Source organism: Bos taurus, chromosome 2 (assembly GCF_002263795.3).
Source record: "Bos taurus isolate L1 Dominette 01449 registration number 42190680 breed Hereford chromosome 2, ARS-UCD2.0, whole genome shotgun sequence".
NCBI lineage: Eukaryota > Metazoa > Chordata > Mammalia > Artiodactyla > Bovidae > Bos > Bos taurus.
This window is the reverse complement of record NC_037329.1, coordinates 47,652,686-47,662,758: the sequence shown is the minus strand read 5'-3', so window position 1 is coordinate 47,662,758 and position 10,073 is coordinate 47,652,686. Positions and strand designations below refer to the sequence as shown.

At 46.8% G+C, this 10,073-nt stretch overlaps 1 long non-coding RNA gene across 1 annotated transcript; it reads left to right on the top strand.

Moving 5' to 3' along the window:
* The first annotated feature begins 2,619 nt into the window (after positions 1–2,619).
* On the top strand, positions 2,620–7,737 carry LOC112442340 (uncharacterized). The gene is made up of 3 exons (XR_003030445.2): positions 2,620–4,034; positions 4,606–4,866; positions 7,245–7,737. It is a non-coding gene; the product is annotated as an uncharacterized lncRNA (long non-coding RNA).
* Positions 7,738–10,073: the final 2,336 nt, after the last annotated feature.

The window sequence follows — 10,073 nt, the reverse complement described above, 5'->3', positions numbered from 1 at the left end:
ACCCTGGAGAGAGCACGGTCTTGAGGACTTGAAAGGCTTCCACTTATCACCGAGGAAGCAGGAGGAGAACAAGGACCCCTCTGCCTATGCGTGCCGCGGGTGAACAGGAAATGGCTCCAGCCTTTCCTCCTCTCTGCCTTTGCTTTCTGTTTCAAGTCTGCTGCCTGCGCCTTTGAGTCACGCCAAACACGTTAGAACAAACAGTAAGAAACAAGTCTGCTTATGAGGGGAATTTCCTGAATTCTAATAAGTCATTTTCTCTCCTAAAGGCAACAGCCTTGCTTCCAGGTTCTGAATTGGACTCTTGACTCATCTTCCTCTGTGTGTTTCCATGCTCCGTCCAGGAACGTGGTAGACGTGAAGCTCCAGGAATGCTTAAGAGACCAAGTAGGGTCACCAGGGTCATTGGGGCCACACTTTCAGAGGCCTCAGCCATGGCTACACCTGACGGGCAGCCAACCAATATTCACTGACTAATTGTTGACTGTAGGCCAGACTCTGTGATAACTGCTTGGGATGGAGTGTGGAACAACATGGGCAAAATCTCTACCCTCCCTAAGCTTAAATTTAAAAGGCAAGAAAGATAGGAAGCAAAAGTGCTTATTATGAAGGAGAAGAAAGTGATATCGCCGGCACAGGTAAAGGGGACAGAGCTCGGCTGGGGGTGAGGGAGAGTAAGAAAGCTTCTCCCCAAGAAAGCGGCAGCTAAGCCCTCAAAAAGTCAGCTTTGAACAAATGAAGGGAGGGGCGGAGAGCAGACAGCTCCAAACTGAGGAATCAGCTTACATGGAAAGCCCTGAGGTGAGAAAGGGGGTGTGTTTAAGGAATTCAAGCTGTCCAGAATTCTAGAGCAGAGGGAACAGGGAGGTGTGCAGGGAGGTCGGCAAAGGCAGCAAGAACGTAGTTGGCAGTGGGAAGCAATCCACAGGTTCTGGGTAAGAAAACGCACTGGCAAATTTGCATTTTGTTGCTTGAGATCTTAGTCCCCTGACCAGTGATTGAACCTGCACCCGCAGCAGTGAAAGCACTAACCACTGGCCCACCAAGGAATTGCCAGATTTGCATTTTCAAAGGATCTCTCTGGCTGTTTGGGAAGAATGGAGTTGGAAACAGTGGAAATTGATTCAAAGAGACTATTGGGCTATTGAAATCATCTGGATGATAGAGGGTGATGATTTGCAAAGGGCCAGAGGCAGAGAAGCTAGAATGGGGAGAATGATTCAACAAAAGGCTGAGGAGTGACTGGGTAAAAAGTTGGGTCTTGGCTGCATGCCAAGGGAGGCATGGGCAAGGGGAGAACCCAGGATGACCCGTACTCTGCCGTTTTCCACAGGTAAGTACTCATTGCTTCCTGAAGTGTTCCACACCAGCTCCCATAAAAGCAGAGATGCCATTCAAGGGTGCCATCTTGAATTTTAAGTCCACTTAAGAAGGATGAGAAGTGTGGGACACATATGGACGGGGAAGAAGACCAACAGTTTCATCTCTAATGTGTGGAGAAAGCCAGAGCCTCCCAAAGGCTGCAGACCCGCCCTGGCCACCTGTTTCTGAGAATGGCCTTTCTGAGCATCCCTTTATTATAAAAATTGTTGTTGTTTCGTCGCTAATTTATGTCCAACTCTTTACGACCCCCATGGACTGTAGCCTGCCAGGCATCTCTGCCCATGGAATTCTCCAGGCAAGAACACTGGAGTGGGTCACCATTTCCTTCTCCAGATGATCTTCCTGACCCAGGGATTGAACCTATGTCTCCTGCATTGCAAGCAGATGCTTTACCATACGAGCCACCAGGGAAGCCAATTATAAAAATGGATCAGCATAATTTCTGCAGTGAATGTTCTGCCAAGGAATAGACGCCATTGTATGCCGAAGACAATTCACAGCAACAAGATCTGGGCACGACATTCCTGCTGATGGCAAGAATCTTGTGTCTGGAGCTTCCGGTTAGTGGCATCAAAGCAGGATGGTCTGACATTAGAATTCTCTCTCTGGGCTCAAAACAGTGCAGGTTGTTCCAATGCCATTTCCTTCTGCTACACCTCTCCACCCGCTGCCCTTTTCTTTTTTCTTACACTGTCTGCTTTCCGCACCACAAACAGTGGTGGTCACTGGGGGTTGGAGCTCCCTCCCTCTAGCGGAGACCTCATTTCATGATAGTCAGGGCGAGTGTTCACTGAGCACTATATCTGTTAGGTTACTCTTGGTTATATACATGCTTGGCTGAAAAAGGTCAAATTTGCTCAAACAACAAGGAAAGCTATTATATCACATGATTGGGAGCCCAAACAGAGATGGACTTCAAGTTTGATCCAGAAGCTCAGCGCTTGTATCATGGACTCAGGTCCATGTCTCTGCTCTGCTGTTGAATGTCTTGGCTTCATCCAGGGCTGACTTTCCTCTAGGATGCAGCATGGCTGCTAACGGCATTTAGGCTGCCTCTTAGCTTCTGTCAGGAGAGAAGTGCTGCTTCCAGCAGCTCCCCAGGAGAAGAGGGAGGAACCTTTTCAGAAATCCCAGCAAACCTCTCCAGAGATTTGAGACAAATAGGGCTGGAGGTAGGAATGCAGTCACTTTGCCTTGTTCACAGGTGCTGTGTGTGTAAAAGGGCACACCTGGATGGAATTGGTTGTTCTTTTCTAATTATATAATTTTATTTATTTAGGCTGTACTGGGTCTTCAATGCTGCGCATGGGCTTTCTCTAGTTGTCATGAGCAAGGGCTCCTCTTCGTTGCAATGCGTGGGCTTCTTATTGCAATGACTTCTCTTGTGGAGCATAGGCTTTAAGCGTGCAGGCTTCAGTAACTGTGGCACACGGGCTTAGTTGTTCCATGGCATGTGGATCTTCCTGAACCAGGGATTGAGCCTGTGTCACCTGCATTGAAGGACAGATTCTTAACCACTGGGAAGTCCTGGAATTCTTATCCAGAAAAGTCCTGAATTGGTGATTTAGGAAAGAGCCAGAGAGCAAGAGAGGTTGGTAAGCAACTGCCAGGGTCCACCACAAGCTCTGACTGGAATGAGCAGTACAGGGGCTGCAGGGAAAGAGTTGTGAGTTTTAAAAACTCATTCATTATGGAAATTTTCAAACATAAAAAGTAGACAGAGCAGTGTAGCAAATTTCCATGTGTGCATTGCCAAGCCTTAACAAGGATCAACTCAGGGTCCTTTCATCTATTTTCCTTCCTGTTTTCCTGCTCCAATTCATTATGAAGCAAATCCTGAACATCATATAACTTCATCCAAAATTGTTTTAGTTTGCATCTTTAAAAGACAAAAGTATGCCAGGGCCAACAAAGTCCATCCCTGTGTCAGGAGCTTTGAGGGGGGACTCTTAAAGGGAGGTGGCTCCACATCTGTCACCAAAGGAGCGGTCGAGGGGGAGGTCAACTGGCATTTACAACGTGGATCAGTTCTGCACCCTGTAAAACAGCATCCAGATTACAACCCTCTCACCAACTTCATAAAATACATTTTATTGGTATTGTTATGGTTCTGACTCAAACTGCATAAAATTTTTCCTACTCATGAAGTGGATGTTCTGACACACTTACTTGAAAGACAGAAACCCAATTGCCAAGGCCCATTTAATTAGGCATAGGCATTGAGAAACTATTTTTTAAAGGACAAGGGCATATGTGGGCTATAAAAAAAAAAAAAGAAAAAAAGACAAAAGTACTTTTTAAAACCAAACCACATCATCATGATCTCACTTAAATGTTAGTAAGTCCTTAGAATCATCAAATTATCAAGTGTTCAAATTTCCAATTGTCCCATATATGACCAACATTTTTTTCCATTTGTTCAAAGGTAAGTTCTTAGAGATCAGCATCATCCCACCTTTTATCTAAGAAGATCAAGACACTGAGATCTGAAGAAATTCAACTGATCCCAGAGCCCTAAGACTTGATTGATTGATTGATAATTCTATGCCACCTCTTTTCATGATGTGTTTGAAGCAGGTGATTACATAGTAGAAGACCCACAATTCATTCATCCACTTAGCAAATAACTGTTGACATCAGCTATGTGCAAGGTACATAATGAGACCCCTGCAGTCAATAATCCTCGAGTCTATAATCAGAAAAACTGAGCACTGATTCTAGGGCTTTTGCCTATGACGTCAGACTGGTCTCCCCCTCCACCTGCCATGGTGCCTAAAGACCCCAGGAGAGGCAGCTTTTGGATTAGAGTTGTCTTGGGGACCCTTATGAACATGGCTTGTTTAGTTCTAAGTCGTGTCTAACTCTTTTGCAATCCCATGGACTGCAGCCCTCTAGGTTTCTCTGTTCATGGGATTTCCCAGGCAAGAATACTGGAGTGGGTTGCCATTTCCTTTTCCAGGGACCTTCCTGACCCAGGGATCGAACCCATGTCTCCTGCATTGGCAGGTGGATTCTTTACCACAGAGCCACTGGGAAGCCCCTCTTATGAATATACATGCATATTATTCTAGAAGACAGTTGTTCTTTTGGGCTGCCCACATTGAACACTTCTTATTTAGGAGGAATTCTAAAATGAGAGGAATCCTAAAATAGTGAAACAGGCTCCATGTTCTACTATAGAAACAAAATTTATGGATAATCTTTTTTCCCAAATCCTGACAGCTGGAGAGAGACCTGGAACCTGGTGCTCCAACCAAATGCTGTAGCTGGGACCATCCATCTTGGAGAAATGGTCCAGGCCAACTGGAAAGTATCCACAGGTGCCATGGCCACATCGAGTCCAAGGAAACAGTGCCAAGCACCCAGAGTCACAGGGGCAGCAACCAAGAAGATGGTTCCTGAGGTTCACCTTTGCCTGGCCTCTTTTCCCACTGCACCCTGGTTTGTGCCTTCTGCTTACTCGGGATGCTGCCTTGCCTTTCAGTAAGTGACTTTTCTGCTTAAGTGCCTAGAGTCACTTCCAGATCTGGACAACTGAAATCTCTGACTCAGTCAGCTGAGAATAATCATCTATTAACACCTTAGCTCTTTTATGATGTTCTGTCTTGCCAGCTATTAAGAAGCAAAAGGAACTCCAGGATAGGGACACTTTGATGGACCCTGCAGTGGACGTGAGCGGTCCAGAACTCACTTCTGTCTAGAAGTCAAGAGTATTAGTGTAAGATGCTGGGTGACTAGAGGTTGTAGAGAAACTGTCACCTCTTTTCCAAATCTGCTGAGGGATGACCCTGAAAAATAGGTCAGTGTTTCACAGTGATCTGTGCTGATTACAGCACTGCGTCTGGAAGGAGGTGATACATTTTTCCCTAGAACCCCAGATGGAGAAATGGGCTCCACCTCCCCCGCCTCTGTTTCATTCTGGGCTGGAATTCTGGTTGAAGCTCTCAGAGCAGAGATTAACAGGGTACTGTTGTGGAGTCAAGCTGCTGTGAGTTCCTGTCTGTAGGAACTGGGCGGCCTGGGCTGTGTGTGCTCCCCCATGTGGAAGAGCTCTGCTCCTCCAGGCAGTTCTGCCAGCACCACAGCTGAGGTGTCTGTCAGCCTGGTCTTAGGTCCACAGCTCAGGAAGACCAGTCTCAAAATGCCACAGCCCTGGGCTTCTCCCATGGGCTCTTTCACCTTTTAAACCAAGATGAAGCAAGAGTGTCTGCTTCCTCTGCTTCTTCTGAAGGGCAGTCAGAATACCCACTGCCCTTCTAGCCTCACACAGGAAGTTGCTTAATGAACTCAAAAATAATTAATCACAGAGAGGAGATTTCCTACATTGAGTCTGTGGTTTCCTGCCCTTCAGAACGGGCTTCCTGCCCTCCTTTCCAGCGCCTCTCACTGCCTGTGTATCATCCTGGGCTCAGATACCTGCTTTCCCTCTCCACCAACTCAATCCTTATTTTTGCCCTACTTCATCTTCCTTTTACTTTCCACTGCAAAACTTATTTTCTCCCATACCCATGTGCCCATTAATGTTTGCTTTCTGGAAATAGTTCCACTTCAAGAGAGTTTTATGGCATCCTTGGCTCTCTCTCCTGCTGAACTAGACTGAGCATACATGTATCTTTGGCCTTCACCTCACTTCTTCTAAATCTGATACTGTTAAGGGTTGAATTGTCTCTCCCTGAGGAATATGTTGAAGTCCTAATCCACGGTACCTCAAAATGGAAGATATTTGGAAATAGGGTCATTGCAGAACTAATTAGTTAAGATGAGGTTGTAATGAAGAAGGACGAGCCCCTACTTATAAGGACCCAATCCAATTTGACTAGTGTCCTTATAAGATGACAACCATGTGAAATCACAGGGAGAATGCTGTGTGACAACAAAGGCAGATGCTGGAGTCATACAGGTGTAAGCCAAGTAATAGCAAGATTGCCAGCAATCACCTGAAGTTAGGCAGAGGCAAGTGTGGGTGGTTCTCCTACAGCATGTCTGCTGACTACGTGATTTTGAACTTTCAGCCCCCAGAACTGTTGGACAATAAACATTTGTTGTTCTAAGGCATCCAGTTTGTGGCATTGTTGTGGTCGCCGTAGGAAATGAACACAAATGCTATCAGGAAGATCCCAGGGACTTGCTTCTAGAGCCTCTTCTGCCACCAACCCTGAACTTCACCAGGCTTCCAGTACTTACCTGAAACTTCCTTTGGGCAAATAAAGCTGATGTTTCCATAAGTGGCAGAGCTCTCTAGAAGTTTAAATTCTGTAACCCAGAATATTTGAAGTGGTTGGTTGACCCTCACTGCCTTACTGTGTTTCCCACCTACTCCAGCTGCTTTTTCCCCTCGAAGTGAATAACCGCCCAGCATCCCGCATGAGGCTACTATGGATTAGGTGTGTGGTTTGTTGCCTGCCTTCCCCCTGCTGGATGGTAAGCTCCGTGAGGGCAGGGATCTGATTTGTTCACTGGCACAAAGTAGGCATACAATAAACCTCTGCTGAATAAACAAAAACGGAGCCAGGACATTTCCAACCCGACCTCATGGAAGGGCTACAATTCCTCTGCAGGAGGCAGGGTGGGGTGGAGTCGGGGGAGGTGGCAGGGCTAGGAACAGTGAATACTGTGGTCAGGTGCGTGGAAATGGAAAGGTTGCTTTTCGCTTGTCTGAGGAATTCAAGCAAGAGATACAACAAAGGCAGTGATCTTAATAGATCCCTGCTGCTTGAGGGTGTCAGCACCATTTGACTATCAGTGTAATCCCACCCAGAGTGACAGAGGCCACCCAGGAGTCCTTGAGCAGCTGACGTCACCCACCGTTGACCTCTTGTTCTCAGGCTGGTGTGTCCTTGTTCTTTTTCTGACCTGTGTAGGGTGAGAAGAGCTATTTAGGCAGTAGTCCAAGGGAGACCCCTCTGAAGCTCACCTCAGCACACCTACCCCCTTGGCCTTTTGAGAAATGGAGAGGGTAAGTTGTTTCTTTTATATATCATTTTGTACATATATTTATTTATTGGCTGTGCTAGGTCTTCATTGCTGTGAGTGCTTTTCTCGCAGTGATTGTTGTTTTTCAGTCACTAAGTTGTATCCGACTCTTTGTGACCCCCACGGACTGCAGCATACCAGGCTTCCCTGTCCTTCACTGTCTCCCAGAGTTTGCTCCAGTTCATGTCCATTGAGTCAGTGATGATATCTAACTATCTCATCCTCTGCCACCCTCTTCTCCTCCTGCCATCAATCCTTCCCAGCATTAGGGTCTTTTCCAGTGAGTTGGCTCTTCACATCAGGTAGCCAGAGTATTGAAGCTTCAGCTTCAACTGCAGCATCAGTTCTTCCAATGAATATTCAGGGTTGATTTTCTTTAGGATTGACTGGTTTGATCAGCTTGCAGTCCAAGAGACTCTCAAGAGTTGCCATGGTCAGAGGCTACTCTGCAGTTGTGTTGCACTGGCTTCTCGTTGTCGTAACTTCTCTTGTGGCTTCTCTTGTTGCTGAGCCCAGGCTCTAGGGCGTACAGACTTCAGTAGTTGTGGCATGAGGGCTCAGTACTTGTGTTTCCAGACTCTAGAGCACAGGCTCAGTACTTGTGGCTCACAGGCTTAGTTGCTCCGTGGCATGTGGGATCTTTCTGGACCAGGGATCAAACCTTGCTTTGGCAAATGGATTCTTTACCACTGAGCCACCAGGGAAGCCCCTGAACAGTGTAAGTTTAATGAAGGTGATGTGATGGGAGAATAAAATCAGCAGCATGGAAATGATCTTAGGACAGTGTTCATACGGACTCAATTTCCAAGAAGAGATGAGCACGTGTCACCAAGGTGGACAGAATAGAATAAATGGATACAAGTCTTTAAAGTTGTTAAACCAACCATCTTCATAGTAGGCACTTGCTTTTCTCTAAAGTGAAAACTATAAGCAAATTGATAATGTACTGGAAAAGTTATTAATTGATGTTTTAGATGCCATCCCAAGGCAAGAAAAGGAGGGGAAAATGCCTTACTGGCTTAAGCTTCTTCCACTGAAGATCATCAAGCTGGCATTCCTCTTGGCCAATGAAGGGCCTTCCTTTTCCAGACTTAGCTCATCCATCTTCACTTTCAACTCGGTTTGTTCAGCTGCTGTGTGTCTCTGGGTTCCTTTTGCCTTTCCCCAGCACAGGCTCCATCTAGACCCCCATTTGATCATGAGGTGTTTAATTGCTGCCACTTTGCCACTTCCTGGCAGTCTCAGGGACCTTGTGTGTGAGAAAATTGGTCAAATGTGTATACCTTTCTTGTCACCCATATCTCTTACGGCTCTGCAAGTAGACAGTGGTAGAGTTTTTAAATGGATTGTGGGGTGAGGTTGCAGGGCCCCTGTTCTAACCCCTGTCTGACAGAGCTGCACAGATTGCTCAATGCAGGGCCTGGCCTGGAACAACCACCCACAAATATCCGCTCCCTTCCTGCAATGACCGGAAACAGTGGAGGAGCGAGGGAATGTGGTAGAGACATTTGATACACAGATGCAGACTTAGAAAATTCAGCTCTAAGTTGCAGGGCCAAGAAAGAGAGATAGGGGGATTTTTCAATGGCCATTTAAGTGCTTTCAGTGCTTTTGCCCGCAAGTCCTGCGCTGACATGAGGAAGGCATGAGAAGTGGGGTTCTGGTCTGCCCTCAGAGATCCCAGCTCCTGCTTGCCCCACGTGAGCACCCACATACTAAGTATGATTCTCAGGTTTAAAGAAATATATTTTATATAGAATATAATGCTTACATGTAAGCCAACCACTCCTCTAGTGTTTGACCAAAGAGATACCAATTTGTCCTTACTTAGCCAGAAGAAAAAATGTGGTTTTCCCACTGCATTTTTTTTCCCCTGCCACTCAGCATGTGGGATCTTAGTTCCCAGACCAGGGATCAAATCCATACCCCTTGCACTGGAAGTGTAGAGTCTTAAACACTGGACCGCCAGGGAAAAGTCCCCCCACTGGGTGTTTTGAGAGATGGTCTCCAGTGTGGCACAAAAATACCACCCTGTGAGCTGTATTCAGAGGCCAAATTTCAGAGACTTAAAGGAGAAGTTTTGAGCACATTTAATTTTCATCGCACGAGTGCTCCCCAGGTCAGCTCTGACCGCGCCATGACCGACCCTGTAACCAGCCCTGACTCAGCCTACTCTCAACTGTGCTGCAATGAGTCGGCTCCTCTGAGCCCCATTCCCCCTCTCCTAGTGAACTGTGCTGCTCCAAGTCCATCTCCATTCCATCTGAATTAATTCGATGGGGAGGAGAGAAGGAGGTACCGGTGAGGAGGAACGTGTTGGAGATGAACCTACTAGTAGGAAGGAACTAAGTCTTGTCCTTGGGTTCTTCCCAAGTCCTGAAAGAAGGCTGCTCTACGTTTGCTCCTTCCCACATGGAACAGACTTAAAAATTCCAGATGAGAGAAGCAAGCTTCTGTGGAAGAAACCCTGGGCATAGTTCTGCCTTAGTGACAAGCAAGCCTTTGAGAGTGGGACAGAGGTCTGCGGTAGGGACACAGACAAAGCCACTGGGTCTCGGTTGGAGGGGCACCGAGGAAGTGTCCTCATCTTTACTTCTTGGCAGGCTTCAGTGGAGACTTCCGCAGCAGCAGCAGCAGCAGCAGCAGTCACCTGGGTGTGTGATACCCAGCCTCCATCTTCCTGTGGCCACTGTCTTCAAATCCAGGTTCAAGTACAC